Source organism: Oryx dammah, unplaced genomic scaffold (genome assembly GCF_014754425.2).
Source record: "Oryx dammah isolate SB20612 unplaced genomic scaffold, SCBI_Odam_1.1 HiC_scaffold_1, whole genome shotgun sequence".
Lineage (NCBI taxonomy): Eukaryota > Metazoa > Chordata > Mammalia > Artiodactyla > Bovidae > Oryx > Oryx dammah.
In genome coordinates, this window is record NW_024070185.1 from 24,428,043 (window position 1) to 24,453,035 (window position 24,993).

The 24,993-nt window shown below is 37.6% G+C and overlaps 1 protein-coding gene and 1 pseudogene across 2 annotated transcripts in view; one reads left to right on the forward strand and one right to left on the reverse strand.

Moving 5' to 3' along the window:
• The window catches only part of DENND4C (DENN domain containing 4C), a 110,503-nt gene that overhangs the window by 81,705 nt on the left and 3,805 nt on the right, over positions 1-24,993 (reverse strand). The window lies entirely within an intron of this gene.
• Positions 10,096-10,469, forward strand: LOC120862439 (annotated as a pseudogene).

Here is a 24,993-nt window from a genome sequence, read left to right on the forward strand (position 1 = left end):
ACTTAGCAACTAAAACAATTAACAACAATTCCATGTCTGAATATACCACAAGACGCTTATCCATTCATCTACATTAAAAAACATATGGGTTATTTTCAGCTTGCAGCTATTATTTATATAAAGAAAGCTAACATGAAAATCCATGTACAAGCCTAACGGACATATGCTTTCATTTATCTTAGTCAAATTTTAAGATGGAATGAATAGATCACCTAGTAGTTATATGCAATTCTTAAAAAGTGCCAAATAGTTTTCTAGAATGACTGTATCATTTTACATTCCTGTCATTAGTATTTGAGAGTTCCAGTAGTTCCACATCCTTTCCAACACTCTAGAAGGTCAGTCTTTTTAATTTAGACTACATTCTATTATGCCTGTAGTCATACTTAGCTATAGATGTAATTTGCATCTTTCTAATAACTGGTGATGTTGACCACCTTTTCATGTGCTTATTCTCCATCTCTATATTACCCTTTTCATGTATTATTGGATTCTACTTGCTAAAATTTTGTTTGAAATTTTACATCTGTTAACGAGGGATACCAGTCTATAGTTCTTCCCCCCGCCCCCCCGGCCTTATACTGTCTTTAACTGATTTTGATATCAAGGTAATGTGACAGTACTGAGGTTGAAGCTGAAACTCCAATGCTTTCGCCACCTGATGCAAAGAGTTGACTCATTTGAAAAGACCCTGCTGCTGGGAAAGATTGAGGGCAAGAGGAGAAGGGGACAACAGAGGATGAGATGGCTGGATGGCATCACCGACTCGATGGACATGAGTTTGGGTAAACTCCAAGAGTTGGTGATGGACAGGGAGGCCTGGTGAGCTGAAGTCCATGGGGTCACAAAGAATTGGACACGACTGAGCAACTGAACTGAACTGAATGTGATAGTCTCACAGAATGACTTGAGAAAACTTTCTCTTTCAGTTTTCAAGAATTTGTATAGAATTGTTGTTAAGTTTTTCCATCATCCAGGTCTAGAGTTTACTTTGAGAGTATATTGTAAACTATAAATTCATTTCTTTTAATATGTAGGGCAATTCAGGTTACCTATTTCTTCTTGAGTAAACTTTCACAGTTTGTAGTTTCACACTTTGTATCAAATCTTCGTCCATTCAGGCTGCTATACCAGAATATCATAGGTTGGGTGACTTATAAACAACAAAAATTTATTTCTTGAAGGTGGGAAATTTAAGATCACTGGCAGATTCAGTGTCTAGTAATGGCTGGCTTCCTAGGTCACTGAAGGCTGTCTTTTCACTGTAACCTCTCAGGGTGGAAAGGAGCAAAGGGTCTTCTTGGAGTCACTTTGAAAAAGACACTAAAACCACTGATGAGGGTTGCATCCACATGACCAAAACACCTCCCAAAGCCCTACTTCCATATACCATCACATTGGGGGTTACATTTTAACATAAGAACTGGGGGGACTTCCCAGTGGTCCAGTGGTTAAGAATTTTCCTTCCAATGCAGGGGATGCAGGTTCAATTCCTGGTCTGGGGACTAGGATCCCACAAGCCGTGGGACAGCAGAGCAACGAAACCATCAGGCCGCAAGCAAGACCCAATGCAGCCAAAAATTAAAATAAATAAATGAATAAATGAAGAACTGGGAGAGGGCATATGGCCAGGAATTTATCCATTTCATCTAAGTTGTGTAATTTACTTGCATAAAGTTTTTCATAATATCCCCTTATTCTCTTACTATCTGTAGAATATGTAGTGATGCCACATTTCTCATTTATGATATCAATCACGTCTGTGCCTTCTTTTTATCCTGGTCAGTCTGGCTAGAAAATTGTCTATTTTATTGATCTTCTCTAAGAACCAGCTTTCAGTGTCTCTGGTTTTTCTCTTTCTTGCTTGTCTATTTCATTGATTTCTATTTCGAACTTTATAACGTTCTTTCCTCTGTTTGCGTAGACTTTAATTTGCTCTATGTCTAGTTTCTTAAGGTCAGAGCTGAGGTCACTGAGATCTTTCTTTTCTAAAATGAATTCAGAGCGAAAATGTTCCTCTCCAATATTGTCTTTGTGGCATCTCACGAACTCAGTTATGTCTTCTTCTTATTCAGTTCAACGTATTTTAAAATTTCTTTCTTATTTTCTTTGACCAATGGGCTACATACAGTATGCTTTTCAGTTTCCAAATTTTGTACCTGGATATTTTCCAAGAATCTTTCGGTTACTGATTTCTAACTTAAATATACTATGCTTGGAGGATATACTACATACGACTTGCCGTCTTTTATTTCTATTGAGATTAGTTTTACAGCTAAGAATATAGTCTCTTTGATAAATACAATGTACATTTTAGTGGAATGTATGTTCTGTTTTTGCTGGAGAAAGGCCAAGAAGGTTATTAGTGTTATTCAAATCTATATATCTTTGCTAATTTCCTGCCTACTTGTTTAATTATTAACACGGTGTTATTGAAATCTCTGACTATAATTATACATCTATTGATGTCTCTCCTTTCAGTTCTATCAGTTTTTGCTTCATGTAATTTAAAGCTCTGCAGACATACTTATCTAGAATTACTATGTCCTTTTGATGAACAGACCCCTTTATCATTATGAAATGATATGCTTTATCTCTGGTAAAACTTAGTCTGTATTAACAAAAACTTTTGAAAAGTATTAAAATATTTATTAAAACTTATACAGTTAAATAATTAGACTTCATTTTCCAACTATAGGCAAGATACCTTTTCAGAATCAATTTCATTTCACCTTACTATTTAGAATGACATACATTTTAATAAATAAATATTCTTAATATCAACAGAATATTCAGTTCAGTTCAGTTCAGTCGCTCAGTGGTGTCGAACTCTTTGTGACCCCATGAATACCACAGCACGCCAGGCCTCCCTGTCCATCACCAATTCCCGGAGTTCACTCAAACTCACGTCCATTGAGTCAGTGATGCCATCCAGCCATCTCATCCTCTGTCGTCCCCTTCTCCTCCTGCCCCCAATCCCTCCCAGCATCAGAGTCTTTTCCAATGAGTCAACTCTTCTCATGAGGTGGCCAAAGTATTGGAGTTTCAGCTTTAGCATCAGTCCTTCCAATGAACACTCAGGACTGATCTCCTTTAGGATGGACTGGTTAGATTTACAAGGCTAAATGTGTTTACAAAATTCCTGTCACTGAAATAAAAAGATTTTTTAAAGGTTCAAAAATATCTGTTCCCTGGTATTCCAAACCATAGAGAATGAAAAACGAACACTGTTTAAACCACAATGAAACTAAAGTATTACCAAAGTTATCTGCTATAATTAAGGCCTTAGTGATTCCATATAAAAAGTATTATCAACATCAGTTATGCTGGCTGAATCATGGAATTACAAAATCAAAAAATTAACTCATTTCAGATAAAGTCTGCTTCTTTTTAAGAAAACAAAGCAATATAATTCCCCATAGTTGCACCTGCAACTGACAGTTTTGTAAGGAAGAAGGGATATAAAGAAAGGCAGAAAACAGAAATGCTTTAAAGGAGTCACAGAAGATATAAGCTGTCAGAACTAAAGAGAGAACACAGGCAGCCTCTACTGGTCAAAGTCATCCAACTACTGCCAAACGGACTTGGTAAAATCCTTCTTGTCTTTTTTCAAGAGAAAACAGAAGTAATTCAGAATCCCATCACCACACACCTCCATAAACCATGTGTCATCTACCTCCCACGCCAAGTGTGACTGCCTGGGCTGTAGAGAGCCCATATAGTTCCTTTCCAACTTTACCCTGACTGCACAGAGCTGAGCACTGGAATAATACAAATTTTTATTTAAACCACCAAGCTTTAACATCAGCCACTAATTAAAAATCCTTAAACACTATACAAATAAAATGCATAAGCAGGCTATATTCACTCTAAGATTAAATATCTATAAAAGAACAATTTCTAAATTTCATTTAAAAATACTGACCTGGTTAGATATCCAACTTCATCATGAAATTTATGTGAGCCAATGAACCTAACTGTATATCAAACTGATAATGTAATCACATAGAAGAGAATGAAAAAGGAAAACTAATCCAAGTAAATTTTGGACAATTTAACATGAAGAACTGAAAATAAATCTTAACCTTTACTTAGAAGGCTTGTTTTTTTTTATACTGGTATGTTTGTAGCAATTCTCAAGTTATTCAATATGTACTCTACGATTGCATAATTGTTGGAAGCCAGAGTTTTTGCTATGAGAAAAGGGAGATATAACTAAGGGATGGGATAAGACAAGTAAGAATCTCTATTGAGAATGGAATTAAGAGGTATCAGTACAAACTCACAATTTTAAAATATATATACAGTGAAGGCATGTGCCCCTTGAACTGGATCACAGAAATCTTTTATTAATGTAAAAATCAGTCAAACTAAAATAAAATTTGGATTTCAGTTAACAACAATGTAACAGTATTGATGCCTTAGTTTTGAAAAATGTACAGTGGTAATATATGTCAGCCACAGAAAAATACAGGAATTCTCTGTGCTATTTTTTCAACCTTTCTGTAAACCTAAAATAATTCAAAAATAAAAATATTTCAATACATGTGTGTGAACATCTATTGAATGGTCACAGTCCAAATGTCCATCAACTGATAAAGAGATAAATAAAATGTAGTAGATTCATACACTGAACTACTGTTCAGCAATAAAAAGAAATTAAGCACTAATACATGCCACGACATGGATGAACCCTGAAAACATGCCAAGTGGAAGACGTCATTCACAAAAGACTGATAGTCAGACTCCACTGATACGATGCATGACAGGCAGATCCACAGAAGAAGTGGTTGGCTGCTAGGCCCGAGGGTGAGGGGCATAGGGAATGACTGATTGTGGGTAGACGGCTTCTTTGAGGGAATAAAAATGTTCTAAAATTGTTTGTGGGGTAGTTGAGCAATCTGTGACTACACTAAAAATCAGTAAATTATATATTTTAAACAGATGAACTGTGTGGTGTATAAATTACAGCTCAATAAAACTTAAAATACGTATGTGTGAGTCAGTGTATCTCCTCCTCCTCTCTGCTATTAAAAAAAAAAAAAAAATGCAGAAGCTATGTCATTCCACCAGCAACAAACAAGCCCAGCACCTAAATCTTTGTTTCTTTGAGACATTTCCAGTCAAGAGATACTAGAGCTTCTTGGAGAAATGGCCAATTCCAAGGCAGGAATTGTTATTAAAAAAAAAAAAAAAACACACAATTTAAAAATTATATTAAAAAAAAAAACCCTAACACAGGATACACCTAGAACATTTTATACAATGGAGGGAAAAAAGCCCTGGTCAAAGACTAATGGGGGGGTTCTATCAAAAGGGGACTGAAACTGCTTGAAGAGTCTTCCATTGGGAACAAATTTAGCATCAAAATGAGTGACGGTAATGGACTAATAAAACACTGACTTTTCTTTAGGCCCCAAGTCCACACTGCTGATATTATAAAATAAATGAATAAAAGTGAAAGAAGCAAAGGAAGACTCTTCAACAGAATACAATGTAATAAACACATAAGAAATGATTAAAAGCCATTTTACAAGCATCACAGTATTCAGATTCAAGTAAGAATTACCAAATGGATGCTAAAACGACTGGATAAAAAAGTGGTCAAGATGGCAGAATAGAAAGACCTTGAGCTTACCTGCTCTCAAGTGAAGTTAAAGTGAAAGCTTCAGAGTCATGTCCGACTCTTTAGGACCCCATGGATATACAGTCCATGGAATTCTCCAGGCCAGAATACTGGAGTGGGTATTCCCTTCTCCAAGAGATCTTGCCAACCCAGGGATCAAACCCTGGTTTCCCACATTGCAGGCGTATTCTTTACCAGTTGAACCACCAAGGGACCCCACCTCCTCCCAAGGGCACACCAAAATTAGAACTATTTACAGAGTAACATTAGTAAGACCTGAAAACTAGCAGAAAAGATGTTCTACAACTGAAAATACAAAGTAACAACGAAACAAATAAGAGGGGTAGAGACAGGATATGGTAGAGAACCACACCTCCAGGTGGGAACCACAAACAGGATAATTACAAATGCAGAAGTAACTCCCCAGGGTGCCCCACATCAGGCTCCCCAGCCCAGAGACTGCAACCAGGAAGATGAGCTCCTACAATGTTTGGCTGTGAGGGCCAGTGGGGCTTACTTTCAGCAAAGTCAAAGAACTCTAGGAAATAAAGACTCAACTCTTAAAAGGGTACACTCAAAATCTCACACACTGAGAACCAGAGCATAAGCAGTAATTTGAAAGAAACCAGGGTTAGACCCACCTGCTAATCTTGGAGAATCTCTGGAACAGCAGAAGGCAACTGGAGCTTACCCTGTGGACAGATACTTGCAGCAACCATTTGGGGAGCTCATACACCACGAACACACTGGGGCTGGCAAATGTCATTTTGGAATCTCCTAACTTATTAGCACTGGGACCTGTCCCAGCTCACCAGTCTGTCAGTGCCAGTACTGGGACACCTCAAGCCATGCGGCTACCCAGGCCCTACCAACCTGTGGCCCAGCCGGCTTAAGACACCCACCCCATCTGCCTCAGGACCCAGCTACTTTCACCAAGGGCTCAAGACCCAGTATTTTTACAAGAAATGTTAAAGAGACTTCTTTAATGTGGAAAATAAAAGGTTACAACTAGAAAAATAAATGTTACAAAAGGAAAAATCTCATTGATAAAGGCAAATATAAAGGTAATAAATCAACTACTTACAAAGCTAGTAGGAAGGTTAAATGACCAATGTAGTAAAATCATCTACATCTGCAGGAAGTTGTTAAGGGATACAGAAAACAAAAAATACATATCATGTCAGAAAGAAGAAACTAAAATGTAGCAATCATAAAATCTATGATAATGTAGGAAAAGCAGTTCTAAGAAGGAAGCTTACAGAGACACAAACCTACCTCAGAAAACAAGAAAAATCTCAAGTAAATAACCTAAACTTATAGCTAAAGGAATCAAGAAAAGAAAAAAGAAAAATAAATAAAGGAATGAGAAAAAGAAGAGCAATCAAACCCAAAGTTAGCAGAAGAAAAGAAATTATAAAGATCAGAGAAGAAATGAAATAGAGGCTATTAAAAAAATAGAAAAGATCAGTGAAACTAAGAACTGATTCTTTGAAAAGATAACCAGAACTGATGATAAACATTTAGCCAGACACATCATGAAAAAAAAAAGGGCCCAAATAAATAACACTGAAAATGAAAGGAAGACATTACAACCCACACCACAGAAATACAAATTATCGTGAGAGATTACTATGAACAATCATATGACAATAAAATGGACAACCTAGAAGAAATGGACAAATTCACCTTCTCAAACTATTCCAAAGAACTGCAGAAGAACAAGCACTTCCAAACTCGTTCTACGAGGCCAGAATCACCCCACACCAAAACCAGAAAGTATCACACACACACACAAATACAGGGCAGCCAGTATCACTGATAAACACAGATGTAAAAATCCTCAACAAAATATTAGCAAAACAAATTCAACAATACATTAAATGGATCATACCTCATAATCAAGTGGGATTTATTCCTGGGATGCAAGGATGGTTCAAGATACACAAACCAATCAACGTAATACACCACATTAACAAATCATACTCAATAGTGAAAAGCTGAAAGCACTTCCTCTAAGATCAGGAAAAAGACAAGGATATCCACCTCTTACCATTTTTATTAAACACAGTATTGAAAGTTCCAGCCATAGCAAATCAGAGAAACAGAAGGGAAATCCAATTTCGAAAGGAAGAAATAAAACTCACTGTTTGCAGAAGACATGCTACTATACATAGAAAATCCTAAAGAGGGACTCCCTGGTGGTCCAGTGGTTAGAACTCCACCCTTTCACGGCTGAGGACATGGGTTCAACAGTTTCCCTGGTTGGGGAACTAAGATCCCACAAGCCACACAGTGTGGCTAAAAGAAAAAAGCAAAGGGACGGGGCAGGGGTTGGGGGGGGAGGGGCACTTCCCTGGTTGCTCAGTGGTAAAGAATTCACCCACCAGTACAGGAGTCCTGGGTTCACACCCTGGTCCAAAGAGATCCCACATGCTTTGGGACAACTAAACTCATTTGCCACAACTATTAAGCCTGTGGTCTAGAATCCAGGAATGACAACTACTGAGCCCACATGCAGCAACTATTGAGGCCCAAGGACCCTACAATCCTTGCTCTGCAGCAAGAGAAGCCACTGCAATGAGAAGCCCACACGCTGCAATGAAGAGGAGCCCCCACTCTCCACAACTAGAGAAAAGCCCGCAAAGCAACAAAGACCCCGCACAGCCAAATAAAAAAGCAACGAGGACTCAACAAGTTTGGCAAAACTGCAGAATACAGAATGAATATACAGAAACTGTTGCATTTCTATACATTAATAACTAACGATCAGAAAGAGAAATTACGAACATATTTACAGTTGCATCAAAAACAAATATCTAGGAATAAATCCAACTAAGGAAATGTAAGATCTGTATTTGGAAAACTGGTGAAAGAAACTGAAGACAAACCAAACAGATGGAAAGATATACCATGCTCATGGACTAGACGAACTAATGTTGTACTATCCAAGGCAATCTAGGGATTCATGCTAGTCTCTATCAAAATATCAATGGCAAACTTCACAGAACTAGAACAAATAATTCTAAAATTTGTATGGAAACACAAAAAAATCCAAATAGCCAAAACAATCTTGAGAAAGGAGGACAAAGCTGAAGGTACCACATGAGCTGATTTCAAACTACACTACAAAGCTACAGGGATGAAAACAGTATGGCACTGGCACAAGCAAGCACAGACCTATAGATCAATGAAACAGAATGAAGTGTGCCAAAACTAATCTATTTTTACAGGCAATTAATCTATGGCAAAGGAGTCAAGAATACACAGTGGAGAAAACACAGCCTCTTCAATAAATGGCACTGGGAAACTACAAAGTTACATGCAAAAGAAACAAACTGAACTACTTTCTCACAGCATGCACAAAAATAAGTTCAAAATACATTAAAGACTTAAATATAAAACCTGAAACCATAAAACTTCTAGAATAAAATATAGGCAGTACACTATTTAACAACAGTCCTGGTAATATTGTTTTAGATATATCTCCTCAGGCAAGGGAACAAAATAAATAATTGGGACTGCATCAAACTAAAAAGCTTTTGCACAGGAAACAATCAGGAAGACAAAAAGACCAGCTATTTAATGGGAAACTGGTATGGAAAACAATATGGAGATTCCTCAAAAAATTAAAAATAAAACTATCATAACAATCCAGCAATTCTACTCCTGGGTATTTACTGGAAGAAAACAAAAGCACTGATTCAAAAAGATAAGTACGAATTTCCCTGGTGGTCCAGTGGTTAAGAATTCTCCTGCCAATGCAGCAGACATGGGTTCAATCCTTGGTCTGGGAAAATTCCACATGCCACAGGGCAACTGAGCCTGTGTGCTACAACCAAGACTCAAAACAGCCAAATATATAAATTTTAAAAAAGAACGGCAATAGGTTTCACAAAGCAGCAAAACATATATGCTTAATGAATTTCAGTCTCATTCACAGTCTAGTAAATGATAGCTTATAAAAAATTCTATTAAGTTCATTTGACTACTATCAGATCAAAAAATTAAAGTTGTCAGGAGTGAGGGAAATAGTTTATGAAACAGAAGATGACCTAAAGGCATAGTTAATTAAATCCCAAACTGTAAGAGCTCCACACACCTCAAATATATCTACAGGGTATCACAGTTTTACAAATGCTCTACAGCATTTATAATCCTGTCATCTACTTATAATGGAAAGGTTAACTTACATTCTTTTCTCACTTTTATCTATTTACTAAATACTAAAATCATATATACTAAAATTCCATATAATCCTTAAAAAAAAAATCTAACTTCTATTTTGTTTCATTAGCCAACTTCCAAGCTAGTACCACCTACAGTTAATTGTAACAGTTCTGCATGTTTTTTGATCTGGTAGATAAACTCCCTCTTCACCTTTTTTAAAAACTTTTCCATTTTAAAAACTTGACTGGCGTCTTTGGTGAGGATCCATAGTGGCGTCAGGGGTATCTTTAGGAGCCAGCACTATGGCAGAAAACATCAAAATCAAAATAAAAAACTACCAGCCTGCTCCTTTTAACAGCCGCTTCTCCAACCACAACCAGACCAGGAACTGCTGGCAGAACTGAACTTCCATAGCTATGAGAAGGCAATGCCTGCTAAAGGGGGTGATGTCCCCTTGTGTGAATGATTATCGGTCCCTCCACCCTACATCCTGGCTGTCAGCCTCGGACGATAGCCAGGCAGAAGGAACGTTTCCTGGGAAGATCTGAACTGGCTCCTCCTCACCTCTTCTGTCCTCCCCCCTTCTCAAGGCAATGAAGGGGCACCTAGGGTGATCCTCACCCTGGGATCCTGAATCATGGCTTAACTAAGAATAAATACTCACTGGAAAAGTGAAGAAAAAAAAAAAATTCCAGGTATATTCATCCAAGCTTCTCAAGTTTTGGGAGGAAGAACATAGAGATCTTTGTTAGAAACAGGTCTAAAACTCAAGATTTAAGGAAAACAAGCATCCTTACATTAAGTTCTCCAGTCAAGTGAGTATGGTATGGCTTTCCTTTTTATTCAGCTCTTTTTTTTGTTCCTGTTAAGCCTGTAAGTAAAGTCTCATGATTTTCTCCATCCATGTCCTCCAGATTGTTTGTTAAGATTATTCATAATTATTTTACAATTTTGTGGCTAACGGGAAGGAGCTTTTATGTTTGCCAACAATCACTGCTGGTATATTAACAACCTATGACTGAGTCTCAGTCCTTGTTCTAAATGAGGGGAATTAAAGCAATGAAAATACAAAAGGCCACATCTTTATGGTGCTTACATTACAGCTGGGAAATATTCAGTAAACAAGTATAGACTTATAAATAATTTCAGAGAGCAAACATGCTATGAAAAAAAATAAAGCAAAATAGAGTAAGAAAATTATATTGAAGTGTTTATACGAAGTGCTTATATTGAAGTGCTTTTTATAGTACAATCAAGGAAGATCTCTGAAGAAGTAAGGAAGTAAAATCTGAGCAGAGGTTGAAGTAATAGGAAAGAGTAAATCGTATGATGATAGAAAACACTGCAAGGAAAAAGAAATAAAAAATAAAAGCCTGAGAGCCCGTCAATAGCTTGATCTTTGAGAACAGCAAGAAGGAGATGGCTCTGGAACTTAGGGAGTGCTGAAAGAGGAGGTCAGTGAAAGGGGAAATCATAGCACCTTTCAAGTTACGTAAAGTCTTTAGATTTTACTCTAAGTGTGCTGGGAAGCCACTAGCAGCCTCCAGATGAGGGTGATGTGCTATTATGTATGTCTTTTTAAAAAAATCACAGCAGCTGCTCTACACAGAGGGAGAATAGAGCAGAAGCAGGGAAAGCAGTTAGAAGGTAACTTCAGCAGTCCAGAAAGAGATAATAAGGACTTATATTATGGAAAGGAGTGATAAGAGATGGCAGGATTTGAGATACAGTTTAAAGGTAAAACTGCTACTGATGAACTGGAGGTAAGAGGCAAAACAGAAACTAAGGACAACCAGTTTGTGGCCTAACAGTGGGTGAATGGTTGATGCCAGATACTGAGAGTCTGAAAAAAGAGTAAGTTTGAGTAAATAAACCCAAATTCTGTATCAGACAAGTTAAGTTTCAGATGCCTACTAAAACATACAAAGAGAGAAGGCAGTCCAACAGTGTGGAGTTTGATAAAAATATCAAGGCTACAGTCAGCAGCGAACCGATGATACGAACAATCACAATATTAAGTAAGATATCTATACTGAGGCCTAAGCCTAGGGCATTCCAACTTTTGAGATAAGGGAAAAGAAGCTAGAAAACACAACTGATTGAGAAGGAACTGCCATAAATCAGAAAAGAATCAGGATGATATGGCATCCAGAAAACCAAGTGAGATTATTCAACAAACAGTGACTGATCAATCGTGTCAAATGTTGATGAGAGGCAGAGTAGCTTTAAGACTGAGAACACTGACCTAAGGGGGTTTAGTCGGTGAAGATGGAGAAGAGTCAGCCTCAAGCAAGCTGGAGATAAAATGCAAAGAAAGAAAATAGAGACGATAGGACCAAGTCTTTTCAACAAATTTTGCTATAAATGAACAAAAAGGGGTGTGTGTATGTGACAGAAAGAGAGATTTGAGATGTTACAGTATGTTTATATGCTTGCAAATATGATTCAGAAGGAAAGAAGGATGATGCAAGGGAGACAAAAGGTAACAGCAGAAGCTAAATCCTTAAATAGGTGAGGAGATGCAGCACAGATGAGGACGCAGTAAAGAGAGAACAGTAAAGGGAGAAAAGAGGTTAAGTGCTCTGCTTAGTAATGCAAGCAGAAGCATGAATGGCTACCTAACGCTGATGGCATTTGTGGCCGTAAGTTTAAAGAGAAACAGCACTGTTTTGTTTTCTTTAGTCACACTCTGCTGTTCAGGTTTAAGGGAACACAAGGTTTGCAAAGAACTGTGTTTTATCGGTGCTGAAGTTTTACCCTAATTACAGTGAAGGAAGCAATAAACAAGAGATGGTAACTTGACCTCACAAAATAGTACAGAACATTAGTAGGCATTAACTTTTCTATTTTTTCAATGAATCAATGTAATTGGGTAAGGAAACAAGTTACTGTTTATCAGGGGGATAAGGGACAGTGAAAAAGTGGTCTCAACAATGGCCTGGTGGTCTGGATAGAATCCAAGAAACATCAAAGTGAAGTCGCTCAGTCGTGTCCGACTCTGCAACCCCATGGACTGTAGTCCGCCAGGCTCCTTCGTCCATGGTATTTTCCAGGGAAGAATACTGCAGTGGGTTGCCATTTCCTTCTCCAAAGAAATATCAAAACAGGGTACTAAAGTACAAGCTAGCAAAAGAGAAACAGAAGTCAGAATTAGATGCTGAAAATATTTTAAGTTATACACCATGAAGATAAAGTCTAGGGCAATGGTTCTCTATTCTAACTATACACTGGAGTCTGCTAGAGTACTTAAAAAAAAAAATCAGATCAAGGAAATAAGAATTTCTGAGGGTGCCACACTCCCATCAAAAATTTTCAAGATGCCCAGTTAACCGTAATATACAGTCAGAACTGAGAACCAATAACCTTGGGTGTGATCATGGAAATGGGAGGTTGAGGCAAACTAGAAGAGAAACTTGCAATCTGCAGATTCAAGAACTTTATAGGAAGTCAGTCATCTATTATTCTCAAAATAAATAAAAGCATGAGCTATACTCTAAATATCTTACATGCATTACCTCATTTCATACTCCTAAAAACCCAACAAGGTGTAACTAGTATTATCCTCTTTTGATGAAGAAGAAGAATGGAAGAGAATGAAATATACAAAATTAAAAGTCCTAGGTTGTACATGAAGTAGTATAATACTGTTTGAAGGTAAACTATTGAAAGCTAAAGATGCATGTAATAAATTTTAAGCGAACTACTTAAAAAAAACCAGGATGTATAGTTAATAAATCAATGTCATGATAAATGGAATACTAAAATAGACTCAATCCAAAAAGAAACAAATAACAGGACATTAAAAGCATAGCAAGATAATACATGCAAACGCAACCATATCAATAATTTCACTAAATCTAAGCAGTCTACACAAGACAAATGAAAATGTATGTCCATAATACTTGAAAGGATGCTCAACAATGCTAGTCATCAGAGAAATGCAAATCAAAACCACAATGAGATACCTGTCGGAATGGCTAGCTTCAAAAAGAACACAAATATACATTCCTGTAGGGTGAGGGTGTAGTGAGTTACAATCAAGAAAGGAAAAAAAAAAAAGAACACAAATAACAAGTGCTGGTAAGGATGTGGAAAAAAAGGAACTGCACTGTTGGTGGCAGTGTAAACTGGTGCCTCCACTGTGGAAAACAGTATGGCAGTTCCTCAAAAAGCTAAAATAGAACTACCATATAACCCAGCAATTCCACTGCCAGGCAAATACTTGGGGGGGGGGGAACCCTAATTTGAAAAGATATATGCACCCCAATGTTTTCAGCCGTATTATTTTTGATAGCCAAGATATGGAAGCAAACCTAAATGTTCATCAACGGATGATACATGTATACATACACAAAATGTAGTTAATACTACTACAAAAGTAGTTAATACTCCTTAACTATGTAAGAAGAATGAGGTTTCACCATTTGCAACAATGGGGATGGACTTCAGGATATTAGGTTTAGTGAAACAAGTTAAATAAAGACAAACTCTGGGTGGTATGATATGCAAAATCTAAAAAATAAAACAAGCTAGTAAATGTAACAAAAAAGAAACAGACTCACAGATGGAGAGAACAACCAGCTGTGACCAACAGGAAGAGAGAAGAGAGGAGGGACAAGATAGGGGTTGGGGATTAAAAGGTACAAGCTACTATGTATAAAATAAATATGCTACAAGGATATACTACACAGTCCAGGGAACACAGCCAGTATTTTATAACTATAAATGGAGGATAACTTTTAAAAATTGTGAATCACTACACTGTACACCTGAAACTTAGACATCATCTATACCTCAATTCCAAAAAATAGAAATAAATCTGAAAAAAAGTCCAGATAAAAACTTGGATACAAACATGCACTGCAACACTACTCAAAACAGCCAAAATGTAGAAACAACCCAAATGTCCATCAAGTCATGATGTGGAATTTCCATGCAAAGGAGTACTATTCAGCCATAGAAGGAATGAAGTATTAATGATTCATGCTGTGATGTGGATTAATCTAGAAGGCATTATGCTAAGTGAAAGAAGCCCAGACATGGAAGTCACACATTGTACTATTTCATTTACAATAAATATCCAGAACAAGCAAATCTACGGAGAAAGCAAGACTAGTGGTTGTCAGGAAGAGGAGGGAGGGGAAAGGGCATGGCGTGACTGCTTAAAGGGAAAAGGGCTTCCTCTCAGAGGGATAAAAACACTCTGGACCTGGACAGTGGTAACAGCTGCCTATCACCGAGAATGTAGTGAATGCCACTGCGTTGTATTAACAGATTTTTAAGTTGTTAATGGGATGAATTTTACATTATAGGAGCTATGACACAATTTTTAAATAATTTCTGAGAAAATAGTGTTACTTATTTACTAATTTGGCCGCGTCAAGTCTTGGTTGTGGCACTCAGTGTCTCTGCTCTTCCCTGTGGCACGCAGAATCTTTAGTTGTGCCGCCCAGGATCTTTTTTTTCAGCTGTGGCACGTTGGGATCTAGTTCCCTGACCAGGGACTGAACCTGAGCCTTCTGTACTGGGAGCCTGGAGTCTCAGCCCCTGGATCACCAGGAAAGTCTCACCACAATTTTTTTTTTTAAAGGAAATACCAATATATATATAACAACATGAACCTCAAAAATATTACCCTGTAATGAAACCAGTCATAAAAAAATCACATACTGTATGACTTTATTTATACAAAATGTTTAGAATAGGCAAATCTACAGAGACAAAAAATAGATTAGTGGTTGCCTAGAGCTGTGGGGGGAGACAGGAGGGCTGGATAGTGACCATAAATGGACAAAGATTTCTAACATGATGAAAATGCTCTAAATAAGATTATGCCAATGGCTGTAAAACTCTAAATATTCTAGAACAACTGAAATGAACCTTTTAAATAGGTGAATTTTATGGTGTATAAGTTCTATCTCAATAAAGCCTATTGTGAAAAGCAAATTATCAAGTGATCTAAACACTCCTAAATAAAGGCAGAAATTATTAGACCAGATATAAAAATGCAAGACTCAACTCTAAGCTATCTACAGGAAATATGCTTTAAATACAAAAAGACACAAATGCATTAAAAATACCATTAAAAAATAACTGACTGGACAAAGGAGCACAGACAATTCAAAGGAGAAAAGATAGCTTCAACAAGTAGAAGTGGAAAAGTTAGATTTCCATATGCAACAAGACTGAGACCTTATACTTTCTATAAGAATAATTCAAAATGAATCACAGACCAATATAAAATGCAATACTATAAAACTTGTAGAAGAAAATACAGGCAAAAGTCTCTATGTGATCTCAGGTTTGGCAATGAATTTTTAGATACAACACCAAAAGCACAAGCCAAGAAAAAAACAGATAAGGTAGACTTTACTAAAAAAAACCTGTGCTCAGCTAAAGACAAAGAGAATGAAAAGACAAGCCACAGAGTGAGATAAAATATTTGCAAAAGACATATCTGATAAAGAGCTACTATCCAAAATACAGCAAAAACACAGAGAACTAAACAGTAAGAAAACAGACAATCCAATTAGGAAATGGGTGAAAGGTCGGCACATACACGTTATCAAAGAACACATACACATGGCAAATATGTATATGAAAAAATGCTAAACATATTTAGTCATTAGAGAAATGCAAGCTGAAATAATGAGATGCAATAATACAGACCTATTAAAATGGGCCTTCCTGATGGCTCCGACAGTAAAGAAACTGCCTGCAATGAAAGAGACCTGGGTTCAATCCCTGGGTTGGGAAGATCCCTAGGAGAAGGGAAAGGCTACCCATTAAAGTATTCTTGCCTGAATAATTCCACGGACAAAGGAGCCTGGCAGGCTACAGTCCATGGAGTCGCAAATGACTGAGCGACTTTCACTTTCACTTTCATTTCATTAAAATGACTAACAATTGTTTTTAAATTGACAATACTGAATGCTGAAAAGGATGTCGAACAGAAACTCCCAATCATTGCTCATGGGAAAGTAAAATGGAACAGCCACTCTGCAAGACAGTTTAATAGTTTCTTACAAAGCTAGACATAAGCTTACAATCTTTGTAAGCTCCTTGTAAGGAGTGTGATTGTACCAGCAATCACACTCTAGGTACTTAAGCAACTGATTTGAAAACATATATCCATATAAAACCTACATACAATGTTGACAGCAGCTTTAGTCATAATCACCAAAAACTAGAAGCCAAGAAAAAGTCCTTCAATAGGTGAATAGATTAAAAAACAAATCAAACAAAAACCTAATACATTCAGTGATAAATGAGCTATCAGGCCATAAAAAGACTTGGAGGCACCTTAAATGCGTATTGCAAAGGGAAAGAAGCCAGTCTGAAAAGGCTGTTTTTTATATAACCCTTTTTACATGACATTCTGGAAAAGTCAAAACTACAGAAACAGTAAAGAGATCAGCGGTTTCCAGGGCTGTGGGGTTTTGGCAAAGTGGGTTGAAGAGTTGAAGTGTGGGATTCTTACAGATGTAAAACTATTCAATCTGATACTGTAATGGTAGATATTGACATTAAGCATTTGTCAAAATTCACAAAACTTTAGATCACAGAGAGTGAATTTTAATGTAGGCAAAATTATTAAATCCAGTGAGGACCTCATGGGATACTCTGAAGGAATATGGAGTAGGTCATGAGAAACATTACAAATGTATGAAACAATTGCATTGAAGGGGTTAGGCTTGGGGAGTGTGGAGGGCAAGATGCTAGCCAAAGTAACTTTAGAAATGAGTACAGTCTTTAAAACTAAAAGCAACAGGAACTGCAAACAGGCACTCTAGCTGATAAAACGGTTTCACACAGGGCTATGAGTTAACAGTTCTGATACTGGTATACATGTATACTGGTACTGAACAATTACATAAATGGATGACAGATGCTGGGAGCCACATTTTTTCACTAAGTAGAAATTTACAGAGTGGATTAAAGTTGGAGCTCACTATGAACTCATTTAGTTTAATATAAATACAGATTGTGACATATAGGTAGAGTTACAGATATAGGTATATAATAGGTTAATATACATTAGTATATTTCCTTGCTCAATCAACTAAGAAGACCTAGAAGTAAGGACACCCCACTGCAATCGGCACACTTAGCACCTAGATCTTGATTTCTAACGCTATTTTCCAATAGAAGGAGCCAAGGCTTCTTGAAGAAATGATTGATTATATGATTGGAACAGGAAGTACAGGTATCCCTTGCTTTTCAAAAGTTTGCTTTATGCCACTTCACTTTTACAAAAGACCTATATAAGCACCTGGTTTTTGCTAATCCAATTAAAAAAACAACAACAACACACTTTTATGGAAAAAGGTGAAAAGCAAAAATAGGATGGCATTTGTTTTGCAGCAAGCAGTTTTAAAGGCAGCAGGCACCCCAAGCAGAGGAGGGAGAAAAGCCTAACCAAACTCCCTCCCCAGTAACTACACTCAGCATATCAGCATCAAGCTGACACAGCTTTGAACTGTGTCTAAAAGCATCTGTGCTTCATCTAAATTTCTTGTGCACAACCGTTAGCAAGATGTGTCCTAAGGTAACTGTTTCTTTGTTTTACACCGTACTGGTTTATGAAAGGTTTCATAGGAACACTCTACTTTCATAAAGCAGAGGAAACCTCTACACAGAATGAGCCTGCACAGACACAGAAAATAAACTTATGGTTACCAAAGGTGGCAGAGGGGGTGGAGGGTTACATTAGGAGTTTGAGAGTAGCATATATACACTGAATTCAAGTGAAATGAAGTGTTAGTCACTCAGTTGTGTCTGGTTCTTTGCAACCCCATGGACTGCAGCTCACCAGGGCTCCCTGTCCATGGAATTCTTTAGGCAAGAATACTGGAGTGGGTAGCCATTCCCTTCTCCAGGGGCTATTCCTGACCCAGGGATCAAACACACTGCAGCAGATTCTTTACCATCTGAGCTACGAGGGAAGCCCCAATATATACACATTACAAAATATAAAATAAAGGACTTTATATACAACAATATATAAAATAGATAACCAACAAGGATCTACTTGTATAGCACAGGGAACTATAATCAATATTTTGTAAAAACCTATATAAGAGAAAAGAATCTGAAAAAGAATATATATATGTATGTATGTATACAGTGTATACACACACACACACTACTGAATCATTTTGCTCTACACGGAGAAAACAACACTACAAATCAATTATATTTCAGTTGAAAATTTTTGAGAAAAAAATTTAAAAGACACAGTAAACCTGGAACAAAGTTCCAAAATGAACCTGGAGCATTTTTTTAGCGCCAGAATTAACAAACATGCAAACAGACAAGAGCAACAGCAAACCGACACTTAAGGGTATGTGTCAAAGGAGCACAAGAGTCAACTAAAGTCAACTAAGAGAGCTCCCAATTGCCAAGGTCAGAAAAATTTGAGCAAATAAGGTAAGACTGCATTATAACCCAAAGTATAAAATAAGTATCTGTAAGTCCATCCTGATACAAATTGGTATGAATAAAGAAAAGAAAAGAGACCAGTCTCTCAATGCAAAAAATTCTTAATAACTCGAGCAAATACTCGGTCCTCAAAGAGTGTGTAATCCTCTACTCATTATGTGTGGGAGGAGCTTAGTGACTTCTTCAAAGAGTACAGAATGGAAGTAGGGAAGAGAGTAGCTTTACAGTGGAGAGCATGACAAACACTACGTCAGCCAAGCAGTCATGACCGACATCAAAATCACACGTCAAGGCGCTTCCCAGACGGTCCAGCGGCTGAGAGAGACCCCATGCTCCCAGTGCAGGGGGCCCAGGTTCAGTGGCTGGTCAGGAAGCTAGATTCCTCATGCAGCAACCAAGAGTCCGCATGCCACAGCTAAAAGATCATGCACGCTGCAGTGAAGAGCAAAGTCCCATGTGCTACAATTAAGACCAGCACAGCCAAATAAACAAATAAATAAAAATATTTTTAAAAAGAAAAAAGTTAACTCTCTAAAAAATGAAAGAAGTCATGTTGATAGTATGTACTCTTGAGACGTTGTAATGGGGTTTATCTCTGCAACCTTCCTCACAAAAACATATAACCTCAATCTAACCTTGAAAAAGAATGAATCAGAACAATTTCAATAGAGGGACATCCTATAAAATGTTTTACCGGTACTTGGCAAATTTGTCATAGTCATCAACAACAAGGAAAATCTAAGAAACTGCTACACTCAAAAGTAGTCTGGAGACACAACTAAATCTAACAAAGTTGTATTTGGGTGGGATTACAGAACAGAAAAAAGGACATTAGTTAAAAACTGGGGAAATCTGAATAAACTAGAGACTTTAGTTAATAATAATGTGTCAATACTGGTTCATTTAATTGTAGCAAATACAATATACTAGTATAAGATGTTAAGAAACTGGGTCTAGGATATAGAGAACTCTCTGTACATGTAAAACTGTTCTTAAAGTATTTTTTCAAGGATGCAAAAATATATATCATGTACATTTTAATCACAAGAAAGCCAGAGTGGCCATACTAATAACAGGCAGACTTGGGAGCAGAGATAAAAAGAAACATTTCATAATAACACTAAAAGTTAAATCATCAAGACATAACAATCCTAAACATGTACATGTCTCCCAAAAGAGCATTAAAGTACATGGAGCAAAAACTAACAGAAATTAAAGAGAAATAAACAGATTCATAATTAAAGAGGATTCAACACTCCTCATTCAGTAATTCATACAACAGGTACAAAGAAAATCAGAAGGATACTTAAATTTGAAGAACACTATCAACTTGACTTCACACAATTAGTATTTATAGAATACTCCAACAACAGCAAAATACAAAATCGCTTCAAGTACATACAGAACATTCACTAAGATAAACCATATGCTGGTCCATAAAACGAGCCTGGATAAATTTGAAAATATTATAAAACATACAGAGTCACTCTCATTGCTCAGTCGTGTCCAACTCTTTGTGACTTTATGGACTGTAGCTCCTCTGTCCATGAAACTTCCAGGGAAGAATAGTGAGGTGGGTTGCCATTTCCCCCTCCAGGGGTCTTCCTGACCCAGGAATTGAACCCATATCTCCTGCATTGTGGGAAGGTTCTTTGCCGCTGAGCCACCAGGGCAGCCCATATAAACACACAGAACATGGAATTAAATTTCAAAACTAAACAACACTCTTCTACATCATCAATAAATCAATGAATCAAAAAAGAAACTGTAAGAGAAAATACGAAGTATTTTGAACTGAATGAAAATGTATGTGTATTCAGTCCCTTAGCTGTGTTTGACTCTTTGCAGCTGTATAGACTATAGCCTGCCAAGCTATCTGCCTATGCTATTTTCCAGGCAAGAATACTGGAATGGGGTACCATTTCCTACTCCAGGAGCTCTTCCCAATCCAGGGATTGAACCCACGTCTCTTGTGTCTCCTGAAATGGCAGGCAGATTCTTTACCACTAGCGCCACCTGGGAAGCCCAAATGAAAATAACAGAAATCAATTTGTGAGATGCAGCTAAAGCAGTGTTTAAAAGGAAATTCTTGGACTTCTCTGGTGGTCCAATGGTTAAAAATCCACCTGCCAATGTAGGGGACATGGGTTCCATCTCTGATTTGGGAAGATTTAACAAGTCACAGGGGAACTAAGCCCTGTATGCCACAACCACTGAGCCTGCACTCTAGAGCCTGTGAGCTGCCACTACAGAATCTCCCAAACCCTAGAGCTCAAGCTCCACAAGAGAAGTCACTGCAATGAAAAGCCTGTGCACCGAACTACAGGACAGCCCCCACTTGTCGAAGCTAGAGGAAACCCATGCACAGCAACAAAGACCCAGCAGAGCAAAAATTAAGTATATAAATGAATAAAAATTTTAATTAAAAATAAAAAAGAAAAAAATTCTAAATTTTACCTATTTTACTAATTATATTAGAAAAGAGGAAAATTTTTCAATCAATAATCTAAGTGTCTACCTTAGGATGCTAGAAAAAGAAAAGCAAATCAAATCAAGAGTATGTAGAGGAAAAAATAAAAAGAGGAGAAATCCATAAAATTGAAAATGGACAAGCAATAGATATCAATGCCTCTAAATCAGGAAAAAATCAGGAAGCAAAAATTACCAATGAGAAATGATCATTACAATGAAAGCACATCACTAGACATTTAAAAAATAACAAGAGAAGGTTATAAACACTTTCATGCCAATAAATTCAACAACATAGATGAAAAGGACAATTTTTTAAAGACAGAAATTACAAAATTGACATCAGAACAGAAAATCCAAACAGTCCAATATCTATGACTTGCCAACAACCACCAAAGTAGTAAAAGGCAAGGAAGGATTCTTTCTTGAGTCTTGAGAGGGAGCATGTTCCTGCTAACACCTTGATTTTAGAACACTTGATTTCCAAAACTGTAAAAGAATAAACCCGCTAATTAAATCACATGGTTTGTGGTTATTTGTTATGGCTACTCTAGGGAAACTACTACACATGTTAACATTCTGGACACAGTGGAATAAAAAATGTTATTAAATTTAATGACAGTTTTTGTTACTTCTTAGTGTGGAGCTACTAGAAAACTTAAAATTACACTCATGGCTTACATTATTTCTAGTGAACATCACTAATCTAGCTAGTACAATAAGGCAAGAAAAAGCTAAAGGAATACTGATTGGAAATGAAGAAGCAAAACTGGTTTTCTCTGCAGACATTATGATTCTGTACTAAGAAAATCCTAAGGGGGCTTCCCTGGTGGCTCAGTGGCAAAGAATCTGCCTGCCAATGCAGGAGACACAGGTTAGATCCCTGATCCAGGAAGATCCCACATGCCATGGAGCCTGTGCACCGTAACTATTGAGCCTGTGCTCTCGAGCCTGGGAACTGAAACTACTGAAACCCGCATGCCCTAGAGCCCCTGCTCCACAACAAGAGAAGCCACGCACTGCAACAGAGAGTAGCCCCTACTCTCTGCAACGAGAGAAAAGCCCGTGCAACAATGAAGACCCAGTACAGCCAAAAATGAAGTAAGTAACATTATTTGAAGAAAAGAAAATCCTAAGCAATATACACAAAAGCTACTAGAACTAAAAAGTTAATTTACAGACTTCCCTGGTAGTGCAATGGATGAGAATCTGCCCGCCAACGCAAGGGACATGGGTTCAATCCCTCGTCCAGGAAGATTCCACCTGCCTCAGAGCAACTAAGCCCATGCGTGACAACCACCGAAGCCTGTGCACTCTAGGGTCATCAAGCCACAACTACTGAGCCTGTGTGCTGCCAACTACTGAAGCCCACGTGCCTAGAGCCTGTGCTCCGCAACAAGAGAAGCCACCACAGTGAGAAGCCCACACAACACAATGAGCAGCAGCCCCCACTCACAGCAGTTATAGAAAAGCCCCCACAAAGCAACAAAGACCCAGCGTAGCCAAATATGAATTTAAAAAAAATTTTAAGCTAATTTAGTAAGACAGACTACAAAGTTAACTTTGTATTGCATTTTTATATACTATCAAACTACTGGAAAAAGAAATTTTAAAATACAGTATCATTGACAATAGTATCAAAAAACAAGAAATACCTGGGGATAAATTGAACAAAATATGAGCATGACCTATAAAATGAAAATCATAAAACACTGGGGAAAAAAACTAAAGATATTTAAATAAAGAAAAGTTATGCCATATTAAAGTACCAGAAGACTATTAATGAGATGTCAATTCTCCCCATCAGGGCTTTTTGTAGACAGTGACAAGTTTATTCTACAACTTATAAGAAAATGCTAAGGATATAAGTAACCAAAACAATTTTGATAAGAAAAAAAAAGTAAAACATAAATACTAACTGATTGCAAGATTTGCTATAAAGAAACAGCAATGAAGACAACACAGTATTGGCATAACGATAGACATTTAGACCAAAGGCACAGAAAAGACCAGAAACAGATCCACAGTTAAAAAAAAAATAAAATAAAAAAGAAAGGAATCAGACTGCACATAACCTCCAAACTAGTAAGAGGGACTAATATGAAGCAAGGGAGGGAGGGGGGAAGGAAGAAAAATTGAACTCTACAGAATAAAATAACAAAGTGCTAAGATACGAACTGATCTCTCTTGATCTAACTAGACAGTGTAATCAGAAAAGACCTTCCAGGAGAATGCCCTGGCAGTCCAATGGTTAAGACTGAGCGCTTTCACTGCCGTGAGCCCAGATTCAATGCCTGATCAGGGAACTGCTGCTGCTAAATCGCTTTGGTCGTGTCCGACTCTGTTCGACCCCACAGACGGCAGCCCACCAGGCTCCCCGGTCCCTGAGATTCTCCAGGCAAGAACACTGGAGTGGGTTGCCATTTCCTTCTCCAATGCATGAAAGTGAAAAGTGAAAGTGAAGTCACTGAGTCGTGTCCAACTCTCAGTGACCCCATGGACTGCAGCCTACCAGGCTCCTCTGTCCATGGGATTTTCCAGGCAAGAGTACTGGAGTGGGGTGCCATTGCCTTCTCCAGATCAGGGAACTAATATCCCACAAGCCATGCTGCGTGGCCAAATAAAAAGAAAGGAAAAGAAATGGAAAAGACCTCTCAGAAAAGTAACAGGTAAATGGAATAGTACATACAAAGGCTCTGAGGGAAGGAATCTAAAAGTAGGCTGGTGTGACCGGTGTCCAGTAGGCAAGTACAGAGGTAGGGCTTTTCAAGCAGAGGAAAATGTCTGCACAGTTTTCAGTTCTACCCACTTTCTTTCATCCCTACCACTGCTGTTCTCAATTCTCATGCAGATGCCTACAAAAGCTTCTAGCTGATGAACGTGCAGCCTCACTCAAGCTGCTTTCCCAAATGCATCCTTCACTATTGAGCCAGATACTGAACACCTTAATATCATTAAATGACTCCCTGTTCCCTACAGTGTCTATGGTCTTAATTTCCTATCTGACTTTTAAGATTCTTCATGACATAGTCCCTATTTACCCCTCTAGCTTACTCCCTACTTCCCTTCAAAATTACCTGTGCCCCAAAACTAAATTAGTTGCATTTTAATAAAGCCCATCACATTCTTTCATTACTTTGTGCCTTTCACATCTTTGAGTTTTAAGTCAAATGTCTTCTATGTAAACTATATTTAATCCACACCAAAAACACCTAGGTATTTCTTTCTGCTACAACAGCACCGTTTGCTCTATTCTAGGTTTGTCATGATGTAGATGCTTGTCTACAAGA